The 13820-nt window shown below is 42.2% G+C and overlaps 1 protein-coding gene across 2 annotated transcripts in view; it reads right to left on the bottom strand.

Annotated features, from left to right (window-relative positions):
- Window positions 1-13820, bottom strand: part of LOC121982241 — a 110374-nt gene that overhangs the window by 4342 nt on the left and 92212 nt on the right. The window lies entirely within an intron of this gene.

Genomic DNA, 13820 nt, shown 5'->3' with positions numbered 1-13820 from the left:
CTTTTAAATATTTCAAAAATTTATAAATAATTATATTTAGTTATTTTAAATATGATCAACATATTAATAATAATAATATTATTAATAATTTAATTAATAAATTTATTTTAAATATAATTTTAACCAAACGTGATTTATCAATTTGCTTATCCTATCAAATAAATTAATTTATTAATTTAGTTTTAGATGGTAATATTTTTTCATAAATATAACAACTTAGATCAACAAAAGTTTTAACTCAAACTCAATTAATCCAAAACTAAGTTTTAATTAATTTAGTTGCTTTTAGGTGAGACTACCATGCTTTCCTAAACTCATGTAAAGGGAAAAGTTCATCAACGGAAGCTGAAAGCTTTTTCACTTGGTAACCTTCAATGAGTAACAAATGTACAATGTAATCTAAAATAAACTACTCTAATAAACAGAAAGAGGGATTGAATTGTGAATAACAAATTCAGATGAATACAGTAGTAATGTTATACTATTAAGGAAGCAGATACCTTGACAACGACATTTTATTAACGATAGAATTCATACATATTAGTAATGATAGCATACGATATATATAAATATCATTACAAATGAAAATAGGAAAATATATAAATTAAGAAAATAATAAATATTTCCTAATAATAATTATTCTTTAATAGAATGAAACAAATAACTATTTTCTAATAATAATTATTCCCAAATAACTAGAAAATAAATAATTATTTATGTATAATAATTATTTCTTAATACACCCTCTCAAGATGGTGTCCTAGAAATGATACAAATCTTGTTACAAATAGCAAACAGTCGAGGTCGAGAAAGTGATTTGGTAAGTGCATCAGCCAACGTAAGTTTGTAAAATCTCAATTCCCCTTCTTTACAACAAGGAGAGAATGAGTTAGAACTAGTTTGGGGTACAAATCAGGAGGTCTTTCTTCAAGAAGTCTGCGACGGTTTAGGAAATTAGGAGGAGGAGCGCGAGCTAAGTAGCCCACCTCTTCCAACTGTTGAACTGCCCCTTTGGCCCTTGCCGTAAAAGCAGACAAGATGGATCTCACAATCGGTCGGTTGAACTCAGTAGATTCGATCATGGCGGTGGCTCGTTCTTTCTAACGAACATTTTCGTGCTCCTTATAAACCACTAACGCCATCTGACAGGTTTTCAGTTCATTTTCCCTGATAGCAACTTCGACTTTTGTTAAATCAAGGGAATTATTCAGAGATGCCACCTCATTTTCTTTTAGTAGCAAGGCCTCCAACTTTTCGCTCAATTCTGCTTCATAATTCTCTTTGAGTTCGCCAAGTTTTGAGGTCAGCTCTTGATTGAGGTCCGTAACCAATTTGAGTCGGGCTCCAAGGCTCTCAATTTGAGTTTCAAATTGCTTCTGGGCGGCAACAGAAAACTCGGCAGAAGACAATTCGATAACTTGATGTCGCAACCCCTTGTTCTCCGATTTCAATCTTTCGTTCTCAGTGTATAAGATGTGCAATAGTCGAGAGAAACCCATGTTCTCTAGCCACCGCCGGAAGCAAATCCAAAATTGTGAGATAGTATTTCCGAAACAGAAAGTAAGAGTATATAATCGTACCTTATTCTCTTTATGAGAAAAGCGGTCAATCGCTTCAGGGATGGAAAGCCCCTCGAAAAGGAGACGAACCTCATCCCAAGAATTAGCAAAAGAGCCCCCCAGTAATATGGGGAGGACAGGGATGGTACAAGAGCCAGCTGAGAAAGAAGAAGTAGGGATAGATGGTGGAGCAAAAACCAAGTAAGAAGAAGACGAAGAGGGTAAAGATCCTGAAGTCGGAGTAGACAAAGGAAAAGTAAAAGAAGCGTCACCAGAAGTACTAGTTTTAGGAAAAGGAGAGGTAGGAAAATTCAAGGAAGGATAAAGTTCTGCTAATGTGGGCTCATCGGAAAGAAGGTCAGTTGACACAAAATCTTCTGAAGCAAGCTCATCAGCAGAAAGAACGAGCCTCCTTTTTGGAGGAGGAGCCCTGGTTAGCTTGCGTCCCGGACGCTTGCCCGTAGAAATCTCAGTTATGGGTTTATCAGAGCTACCAAGGGATGTAAGCTCGATAAGAGGAATAGAGGTAGATGGGGAGACAGCAACAGCTGCAGGAGACGTAATAGAGGGAGCAGGATCAGGGAGGATCTGCGCAGCAGGATCCCTAGAAGAACCTCCTGAAGTCTCATGAAGCCCCGACGAGCTAGGCACTTCGGCTAAAATAGTTGGCCCTTCACTTGCTGGGGGAGGGGCAAGAGCAGCTAGGAATTCGGCCTCCTTAGCGCGAAGTAAGTCCTCCTCCACGCGTAGTTCGTCATTGATCAAAGCGTCATAGAAGTTCTCCACTGTGTGAAAAGAAGAAACGGTTTAGGCAATTAAAAGCAGTAAAGAAAAGGCAAGATGTTACCTAAGGAAATGGGAGTATCAGGTTTGACGGGGCTTAAGCCAAATAGATACAGAAGTTCAACTTTCAACCATTTTGAAATAGAGAGTCGATGACCTAATAACTTCTCACAATAAACAGGAAAAAAGGGAAGCAGGTGAAACTCTCTAACATCCGGTAGAGGAGGCAAGGAGGATTTCCACGTAGAAGACCAAGGGGTGGGTCCGGGAAACTTTAGGAAGAAAAAACGGGATTTCCAGGCCTTGAGAGACGATGGCATATCACCAAAAAGAACCATTTTAGTTCGCGACTGGAACAAGAAAACACCAGGCTTAGAAAGTTTGGGGTAGGAAAAGACAAGATCATACTTATGTCTAGTCAGTCGTCTACACCTCCTTCGACTAGACTTGAAGGGAAGGCTAGTGATATGGGTTAGGTTTTGTGGGTCTACAGAGGAGGAAAGAAAAGCAAAAAAGATAGGCTAACAGCGGCCGGGACAGGCCTCCATAATGAAGGTAGGGTAATATCGGCCGAGACATACCTTCAGGAAGGAGATAGGCCAATAACGACCGATACATACTCCAGAGCAAAGATAGACCAATATCGGCCGATACATGCCTGCCGAACGAAGGTAGGCTAATATCGGTCGATACATGCTTGCCGTATGAAGGCGAGTCAATATCGGTCGGGACATACCTTCAGAACAAAGGTAAACCAATATCGGTCGATAAATGCTTGCCGTATGGAGGTAAGCCAATATCGATCGATACATGCTTGCCGTATGAAGGTAAGTCAATAACGACCGATACATACTCCAGAGCAAAGATAAACCAATATCGGTCGATACATGCTTGCCGTATGAAGGTAAGCCAATAACGACCGATACATACTCCAGAGCAAAGATAGACCAATATCGGCCGATACATGCCTGCCGAACGAAGGTAGGCCAATATCGGTCGATACATGCTTGCCGTATGAAGGCGAGTCAATATCGGTCGGGACATACCTTCAGAACAAAGGTAAACCAATATCGGTCGATACATGCTTGCCGTATGAAGGTAAGCCAATAACGACCGATACATGCTTGCCGTATAAAGGTGAGTCAATATTGGTCGGGACATACCTTCAGAACAAAGGTAAACCAATATCGGTCGATACATGCTTGCCGTATGAAGGTAAGCCAATAACGACCGATACATACTCCAGAGCAAAGATAGACCAATATCGGCCGAAAGGGTTAATGAATACCTCAGAAACATGTTGGATAAAATATTATTTTTTGACACGACAAAGATACAAATAGAAATCGCATGAAGAAGAACCATACATAAATATATCGAATAGAATAATTCATGATAGAGGATATATATTTTTTGGTGGGAAATATGCTTTCAGATTGTCTTGCAGGCGCTAAACGACAAAGAAGGTACATCTGGGGTACAAAAAAGATTCCTTAAAAATCATCTTCCCCAAGTACGCAGCTGATGTCATAACGAACTCTAACAAACCGGGGTCCACTTCATGACTACGGAGGTTATATGAAGTGGTATAAAAGGGGGAATCTTCTCCGTTGGCTAGGTAAGTTCAGATCCCTAATTTTCTGGCTACGGTTCATCTTCTTCATTCTTCCTTCCTTGACATCAAGCGAGATCACTAACTTGAGCGTCGGAGGGCCTAGCCAGGGATTCCCACCCCGGTCTTAGGTCACTGACGATAGTGTTGGTTGGTCTCTTGTGCGCAGGAAGCCTCGGGAGCTTGGGAGATCGACTTTCTCCTATCTGAACGGGGATTTCTTCCTACTCATCAGATTTCCTTCGGTGATTCTGGTTTTCTTCCGATCCGCTTTGGGTTTCTCGGGTCGAGGTTCTACCGGCATTATTCTTCATCAGTACGGTGGGTCTTTTCTTCCAGATCTCCGTCGCGGTCAGCTTCTCAGACAGGATCAAATTTGGCGCCGTCTATGGGAAACTTCACCTGAATCTGAGACTACGTGATGGAAGAAGCTGGGAAGTCGAACCTACTTACTATCAGTCGCGAGGATTTGGATCTCCTCATTAATTCTCATGTTCAGAAAGCCCTACAACAACAGCAACAACAACTGCAAGCTTATACTGGGGCCACCCTGCCGACGGCTCATCATCCGACGATATCAACTACTGAGCATCGGAAAGGAAAGGAGATGGAAGAAGAAGAACCTTTGTATTTTCTTCCAGCTACTGTTTCTCCAACCAGGCGTCCACAAGCCTTCCTTCGCACTCCCTTGGATCCAGGGGGTAAGAGGCCTGTGTTCCAAGAGTCCTCTGGTGAGGCGCCGGATAGAGAGAAGCGTAAGATTAAAATGATAACTAGTGATAGTTCACCAGAAAAGGTCATCTCCCCATTCTCACAAAGTGTATTAGATGACCCACTTCCTAAGCGATATCAGAATCTGCAAATAGACAAGGCAGTGGAATTGGTATTCTTCTTATATCCCCAAGAGAAGACAGACTTCAACTCTCCATTAGATTAAATTACAAAGCTACCAACAATGAGGCTGAATATGAAGCTCTAATAGCTGGTTTACAGGCTGCTCGGCATGTAGGAGCAGCTCGAGTCCTTATATATTTTGATTCTCAGCTAGCAACTCTACAATTATCAGGTAATTTTGAAATCAATAATGACAGGCTCAAGTTATATGCTGAGGCATTCGATAAGTTGAAGTCTCAATTTCAAGATGTAAGCATACAAAAAATTCCTCGATCGGAGAATCAGGTGGCAGATGAATTAGCTAAACTAGCCTCTGCTGTAGTGCCATAGAGTCATGATCGACCAGTGGAATAGACCCTGTTAATTTCCTGTATTGAAAGACAGACTGATATAGAAATTCAGGGTGATTGGCGAGCTCAAATTATATTATATTTACAGCAAGGTCTTCTTCCGAGAGATACAGAACAAGCCAGGGTATTTAAGAAACGAGCTGCTCAATATACTATGGTGGGGGAGCAATTATATAAAAGGGCTTTTTCCAGACCTTTGCTCAAGTGTGTAGGCACAGAAGACACACAATTTATTTTACAGGAGGTGCATCAGGGTTCTTGTGGTAGTCATATAGGAGGAAGATCTTTGGCTCGTAAAATCCTCTTAGCGGGATATTTCTGGCCCACTCTACATGAAGATGCCGCTAAACTGGTAAGAACTTGTATTTCTTGTCAAAAGCATCAGAATATATTACATCACCCTACCCAGTTATTAAGAACCTCTATAGTCTCGTGTCCCTTTGATCAGTGGGCTATGGACATAGTAGGTTCATTTCCTATGGCTCCTGCACAGAGGAGGTTCTTGTTGGTGGCTGTGGATTATTTCTCTAAATGGGTGGAAGCAGAACCACTTGCTAGAATTACAGAAGACGCGGTCATTAAATTCTTATGGAAAAATATAATCTGCAGGTTTGACATTCCTCATAAGTTGGTCTCTGATAATGGAAGGCAGTTTCAAGGCGATAGAATCCTAGACTGATGTCAGAGTTATGGGATTACCCAGGCCTTCACCTCTGTAGCTTACCCGCAGAGCAATGGTCAAGCAGAAGTAACTAATAGGGAGATTATTAGAGGACTGAAAACTAAGCTAGATCATGTCGGAGGTAGCTGGGTAGACGAGTTACCCAGTGTTCTCTGGGCATATCGTACTACGCCTCGTGAAGCTACAGGAATCACTCCTTTCCAGTTAGTCTATGGAGGAGAAGCAGTAATCCCCATTGAGGTAGGAGTAGAGTCTGACAGAAGACAATTGTATGATGAGGATAATAGAGACCGATGACTTATGGAGCTGGACCTGATCGCGGAAATAAGAGATAAAGCTGCTACTCGTCTTATATCATATCGACAAAGGATGAGACAGAATTATAACAAAAGGGTCATCCCCAGATTCTTCCAAGTAGGGGATTTGGTATGGAAACGAGTTAAGCCTGTGGGAGATGTCAGCAAGTTGGCACCACAATGGGGAGGGCCTTATAAAGTGATAGAAAAGCTCGCGTCAGGCTCATACTATCTCCAAGATGCCGAAGGAAGAATGTTGGAACGCCCTTAGAGCGCTAATCATTTGCAACCCTATCTCCTGATTTGATCATATTACTTTAAATATGTTCACAGTTATTGGAATTCCCAGGAGAATTGAGATACTTGCAGTTTATGTACTTTGTTTCTTTGATGAAAGTCAAGCAAGATAAATATTGACATAGGAAATAAATATGGTTCATACAAATTGATAAGTATCGGGAGAAGCCTCCTTTCTATTTTTCAAGCAGTAAAATAAGGGGAAATCATAAAGGCCTATTCAGCTCCCCTCAAGGAATTACAAGCCAACACGAGGTTAGCCCAAGTATTATACTTTCGTATGAATCAAAGTCGATCGGGAAGATTCTATGAAGTAATCCGGCGGGCCTTCATAGGAAAAACCGGAGACTATAAACCAAGACAGACCAAAGTCGATCGGGAAAATTTTATGAAGTAACCCGGACAGGACTTCATAGGAAGACTCGGAGACTATAAACCAAAGTCGATCGGGAAGATTCTATGAAGTAACCCGGCGGGCCTTCATAGGAAAAACCGGAGACTATAAACCAAGACAGATCAAAGTCGATCGAGAAAGTCCTATGAAGTAACCCGGTCGGGCCTTCATAGGAAGACTCGGAGACTATAAACCAAAGTCGATCGGGAAGATTCTATGAAGTAACCCGGCGGGCCTTCATAGGAAAAATCGGAGACTATAAACCAAGACAGACCAAAGTCGATCGGGAAAATTCTATGAAGTAACCCCGACGGACCTTCATAGGAAAAATCGGAGACTATAAACCAAGACAGACCAAAGTCGATCGGGAAAATTCTATGAAGTAACCCGGACGGGCCTTCATAGGAAAAATCGGAGACTATAAACCAAGATAGATCAAAGTCGATCGGGAAAATCCTATGAAGTAACCCGTACGGGATTTCATAGGTAGACTCGGAGACTATAAACCAAAGTCGATCGGCAAAATCCTATGAAGTAACCCGGACGGGCCTTCATAGGAGAAACCGGTGACTATAAACCAATATGAAGCAGAACCATCGGGAAATTATATGAAATTCATCAGGTGAGTCTTCACAAAAGAGATCAAAGATTCTAAACCCGTGCAAGACATAAATAATCAGAGAATTTCCTAGCTTCGAAGACTAATTTCGAGAGGGGATTCTATAGAGGAGCCCAGATATGTGAAAGTGAAAGTCTTTACTCAAAAGTCGTCCGGGATATTATACTCAGCTCGGAGGCCAATAGTTTTATACAATTTCATATCCAGTCTCAACTGAGATTATTCATCCTCGGGGAGATACGAAGCACGCGGGAAGTTACTTAAAAAAGAATCCATCAATATAAGGCTTTGCTTTGAAGGATGAACAAGGAATTTTTTAATAAAGTTTATATTCAGCAAGTAATAGCATTCCAAAAGGGGTATTCTCAAACTAGCATGAAGAAGAAGCAAGTAAGTGTTAAAGTTTTCTTACACCTTGCAAGTACTTAATTACTCAATACCAACTGCACCTTTTTTCTCATTGTCAATTCTTACTTTACAAGTTTTTATGAATACATTCTTTAAACATTCGGGAAAGGGTCTTTCAAATCTGAGGGTAGTTCTTCATTAAGCCTGCGGCGATTTATGAAAGAAAGGGGAGGTTCCCTGGGTAGATATCCACCCTCTTTTAGCTGTTGAAGAACCCCCGATACGGAATGATTTAGCGCACCCACTATCCTGCGAACAAATTCCCGGGCAAATGCTGATGACTTTAAGTAAGCTTGCCGCCTTTCTTCCCATCGACCCTTTTCCTGCTCCTTATAACGCTGGAAATCAGCTTGCAGTTTTGAGTTTTGTTCTTCTAAAACATCTTTCTCCGATCTTAGCTGTTCCAATTCCTTCTGGAGCAGTGATAATTCATTATCTTGAGCTTTCCTCAGCTCTTGTTCCTGTAGAATAGTGAAATCATGAGAAGCCAGGTCCTGAGCTTGGTCAGAAAGACAGACATTATGAAGCTTCTCTATTTTCTCTAAGATAAGACTTTTCTGAGAAGCATCTAAGAGAGCTTTTTCTTTTAAAGCGATCTCCAATCGAAGACCTGAATGCAGTCGATCCACCTGTAATTCTAAGGTTTTTCTAGCCAGCTCTTTATCTTTTAATAATTGCTGGCACTCTTCCAACTCTTGTTTTAGGATCCCCAACTGTTGATCCTGTAAGGTCACCTTCTCTTGCAATTGAGTCGGGTCGCTAGTAGAAGAAGGAGACGAGGCAGCCTTCAATGTCTCTAGTTGAGCTTTCAACTTAGTGTTCTCATGATCTTTAGCTGTGAGTAGTTGATCGATATGCAGACTTGTGGCTAAGAACTAAATAAAAGGATAATGTAGGTTAAAGATAAAGTTACAAAGCTAATAAACACATAACTAGGAATATTTACAGCCACTGCCTGACGACTATGGCGATCCGCTCGATGTGGGAGACTAAGACCTCGTAATTGTTCATAACCTTGCGACCAAGATTCAGCCAATAAACCTTGCAGTTGCAAAGTGCCATAGCCAGGAGGACTAGAAGGCTGCCCCAATTGAGAAGGTAAGCCCGCAGCCACTCTAAATAAAGGAGGGGGATCAGAGGAAGCCGGAGATGGAGAAGACGAGGAGGCAATGGAAGGAAAAGGGATAGTAGAAGCAGGAGGAGCAAAGTAGGAACTAGATGGAATAGAAGGTAGTAGTGTAGGAGGGGTTGTTGCAATTGTGAAAACACTAACGGCTGAAGGGCTGACAATGGGAAAAGATCTCTGGCAAGGTGTTCGTTTTGCTCGAGGCCTATAAGCCAAGGGAGGCAAGGCCAATGCCAAGGATGTAGAAGGCACAGGAGAGATAGCGGCCATCTCAGAGGCAGAAGCAGGAGAAGCTGAAACAATAGAAGAAGAAGAGATAAGCAGACCGGGCCTCATCATTCGAAGAGCAGGATTGAAGATGATATTGGTGGGAGTCATCGGTGTCTTACCTCTCTCAAAAGAAATAGGCGCCGGAACAAGAGGAGTTTGCACAAAAGTACCAAAGAAATCACCAAAGGGAGAATCCTTGGTAAGATTTGGCTTTTTAACTAAAGTAACAAAAGACTCTTCTTCTTCCTCTTCCATGAGTGCGACACCCTCTGCTTGTCGTTCTTCTTCGGAAAGCAAGCCCAAGGTAGAGGGATTGGGATCGGATCGGCGAGCCAACAACCATTGTTCTCCAAGATTATTGATAAAGGACTTGGTCATAGCAGAATTCCTGTACATAAAAGCCGGAAGAATAACATCGGCTGAAAAACAGAGGATAAACATCATTATTATAGAGATATACTAATCAGCAAAGGTGAAGTAAAATAATTATACTCGCCAAAAGAACTATCCAAAGGAGTGTTAATGTTGTCTATCCCGAAGGGAAACATTAAGCCCTCTTCAATTAGATGTGGCAAACTGAATTTCGCTCCCCGTAATTTAGGTAAGGCAGAGGCAACAGAGGGATCATTGAGGAGACCTTGAGTGTCAGGAAGCGGGGGCATATCATGTATCCATTGAATAGGAAATGGAGGAGGAGAGGGAAGACGCATATAAAAATTTTTTTTATACCATTCAGCTTGTGGGGGAATGCGATTAAACAGAATGGCCTTGGGACGAGACTGAAACTTAAAAACTCCAACATCTACCCGACGAGGAATGAAGAAGTGATGGAAAAGACGAGGAGACAGGGGGAAATCTAACAGTTTGGATACTCCAATGAAGCCCACTAGAATGGAAAAGGATTGAGGGGCGAACTGGTTGGGAGGGATAACAAAATACCGGCTAACCTCACAAAAGAAATGGTGAAGGGGAAATCTGAAACCTTGCAAGACTTGGTCCCTGAAGATGGAGATACATCCTAAGGGAGGAAGGTGAGGACCCTCATGAGGAGCAGGACGGACAATGTAAGAGGGAAAACCATAGGTTGCCTGTAAGTCCACTTCTTCTGTATCTGTGAGGTCGGAAGAACACGAGAGGAACCATGCTGGAGAGGAAACCGCCATGAATAGAGGGGGTTAGAAGAAAAGGAATTGAGAAGCGAAAAGAGGGACGGAGGGAAGCAGAATGAGACTCCGTAAACCCTTGTCCCTTTTCTAGTCCTGTGCTAAAACCTCTAAACAGAAGAGACGAAAGGGAAAAGGAAAATAAAAGGTGCTCAGAATGTCAATCGTCATAAAAGGTAATAATATCATAGAAAAAAATCAAGGGAAAGAGATGAAGTCAAATAAACTACCTCGGAAAAGACGTAAAATTTCCCTAGAAATAATTTTTGAAGAGACTTGATGAGGACAAAATAAAAATTAGTACTATAAATATAGGTTCAAAGCACAGGTCAAGCCTCGAATATTGATTAATGGAAGCAACCTGGTTAAATTGAACCATCCTAATAAATCGACCGGGTCAATGAAGAATGGGGATAATTGGGAGTACCTTCGAAATATCGGACGATACTTACCAATGTTTATACTTATATCGATCGGGTCAATGAAGAATGGCGATAATTGGGAGTACCTTCGAAATATCGGACGATACTTACCAATATTTATACATATATCAACCGGGTCAGTAAAAAATGAGGATAATTGGGAGTACTTTCGGAATACCGGACGATACTTACCAATGTTTATACATATATCGACCGAGTCAGTAAAGAATGGGTCGTGGGGAAAATTGGACACTAACAAGCCAAGTAGCATTTGGTACACGTACATGAAACCAACAAATTATCCAAAATTAGAATAAGATCAGCAATCAAAAGACACTATTCAGAATCACGTAAGTTTGTAAAATCTCAATTCCCCTTCTTTACAACAACTGGAGAATGAGTTAGAACTAGTTTGGGGTACAAATCAGGAGGTCTTTCTTCAAGAAGTCTGCGACGGTTTAGGAAATTAGGAGGAGGAGCGCGAGCTAAGTAGCCCTCCTCTTCCAACTGTTGAACTGCCCCTTTGGCCCCTGCTGTAAAAGCAGACAAGATGGATCTCACAATCAGCCGGTTGAACTCAGTAGATTCGATCATGGCGGTGGCTCGTTCTTTGTAACGAACATTTTCGTGCTCCTTATAAACCACTAACGCCATCTGAGAGGTTTTCAGTTCATTTTCCCTGGTAGCGACTTCGGCTTTTGTTAAATCAAGAGAATTATTCAGAGATGCCACCTCATTTTCTTTTAGTAGCAAGGCCTCCAACTTTTCGCTCAATTCTGCTTCATAATTCTCTTTGAGTTCGCCAAGTTTTGAGGTCAGCTCTTGATTGAGGTCCATAACCAATTTGAGTCGGGCTCCAAGGCTTTCAATTTGAGTTTCAAATTGCTTCTGGGCGGCAGCAGAAAACTCGGCAGAAGACAATTCGATAACTTGATGTCGCAACCCCTTGTTCTCCGATTTCAATCTTTCGTTCTCAGTGTATAAGATGTGTAATAGTCGAGAGAAACCCATGTTCTCTAGCCACCGCTGGAAGCATATCCAAAACTGTGAGATAGTATTTCCGAAACAGAAAGCAAGAGTATATAATCGTACCTTATTCTCTTTATGAGAAAAGCGGTCAATCGCTTCAGGGATGGAAAGCCCCTCGAAAAGGGGACGAACCTCATCCCAAGAATTAGCAAAAGAGCCCCCCAGTAATATGGGGAGGACAGGGATGGTAGAAGAGCCAGCTGAGAAAGAAGAAGTAGGGATAGATGGTGGAGCAAAAACCAAGTAAGAAGAAGGCGAAGAGGGTAAAGATCCTGAAGTCGGAATAGACAAAGGAAAAGTAAAAGAAGCGTCACCAGAAGTACTAGTTTTAGGAAAAGGAGAGGTAGGAAAATTCAAGGAAGGATAAAGTTCTGCTAATGTGGGCTCATCGGAAAGAAGGTCAGTTGACACAAAATCTTCTGAAGCAAGCTCATCAGCAGAAAGAACGAGCCTCCTTTTTGGAGGAGGAGCCCTGGTTAGCTTGCGTCCCGGACGCTTGCCCGTAGAAATCTCAGTTATGGGTTTATCAGAGCTACCAGGGGATGTAAGCTCGATAAGAGGAATAGAGGTAGATGGGGAGACAGCAACAGCTGCAGGAGACGTAATAGAGGGAGCAGGATCAGGGAGGATCTGCGCAGCAGGATCCCTAGAAGAACCTCCTGAAGTCTCATGAAGCCCCGACGAGCTAGGCACTTCGGCTAAAATAGTTGGCCCTTCACTTGCTGGGGGAGGGGCAAGAGCAGCTAGGAATTCGGCCTCCTTAGCGCGAAGTAAGTCCTCCTCCACGTGTAGTTCGTCATTGATCAAAGCGTCATAGAAGTTCTCCACTGTGTGAAAAGAAGAAACGGTTTAGGCAATTAAAAGCAGTAAAGAAAAGGCAAGATGTTACCTAAGGAAATGGGAGTATCAGGTTTGACGGGGCTTAAGCCAATAGATATAGAAATTCAACTTTCAACCATTTTGAAATAGAGAGTCGATGACCTAATAACTTCTCACAATAAACAGGAAAAAAGGGAAGCAGGTGAAACTCTCTAACATCCGGTAGAGGAGGCAAGGAGGATTTCCACGTAGAAGACCAAGGGGTGGGTCCGGGAAACTTTAGGAAGAAAAAACGGGATTTCCAGGCCTTGAGAGACGATGGCATATCACCAATATTGGTTTGTATGTATCGGTCTATCTTTGCTCTGGAGTATGTATCGGTCGTTATTGGCTTACCTTCATACGGCAAGCATGTATCGACCGATATTGGTTTACCTTTGTTCTGAAGGTATGTCCCGACCGATATTGACTCGCCTTCATACGGCAAGTATGTATCGACCGATATTGGCCTACCTTCGTTCGACAGGCATGTATCGGCTGATATTGGTCTATCTTTGCTCTGGAGTATGTATCGGTCGTTATTGGCTTACCTTCATACAGCAAGCATGTATCGACCGATATTGGTTTATCTTCGCTCTGGAGTATGTATTGGTCGTTATTGGCTTACCTTCATACGGCAAGCATGTATCGACCGATATTGGCTTACCTTCATACGGCAAGCATGTATCGACCGATATTGGTTTACCTTTGTTCTGAAGGTATGTCTCGACCGATATTAGCTCGCCTTCATACTGCAAGCATGTATCAACCGATATTGGCCTACCTTCGTTCGGCAGGCATGTATCGGTCGATATTGGTCTATCTTTGCTCTGGAGTATGTATCGGTCATTATTGGCCTATCTCCTTCCTGAAGGTATGTCCCGGCCGATATTACCCTACCTTCATTATGGAGGCATGTCCCGGCCGCTATTAGCCTATCTTTTTTGCTTTTCTTTCCTCCTCTGTAGACCCACAAAACCTAACCCATATCACTAGCCTTCCCTTCAAGTCTAGTCGAAGGAGGTGTAGACGACTGACTAGACATAAGTATGATCTTG

This window comes from Zingiber officinale, chromosome 5A (genome assembly GCF_018446385.1).
Source record: "Zingiber officinale cultivar Zhangliang chromosome 5A, Zo_v1.1, whole genome shotgun sequence".
Lineage (NCBI taxonomy): Eukaryota > Viridiplantae > Streptophyta > Magnoliopsida > Zingiberales > Zingiberaceae > Zingiber > Zingiber officinale.
Note: the sequence above shows the minus strand (reverse complement) of the source record. Positions and strands in the feature narration are given on the sequence as shown.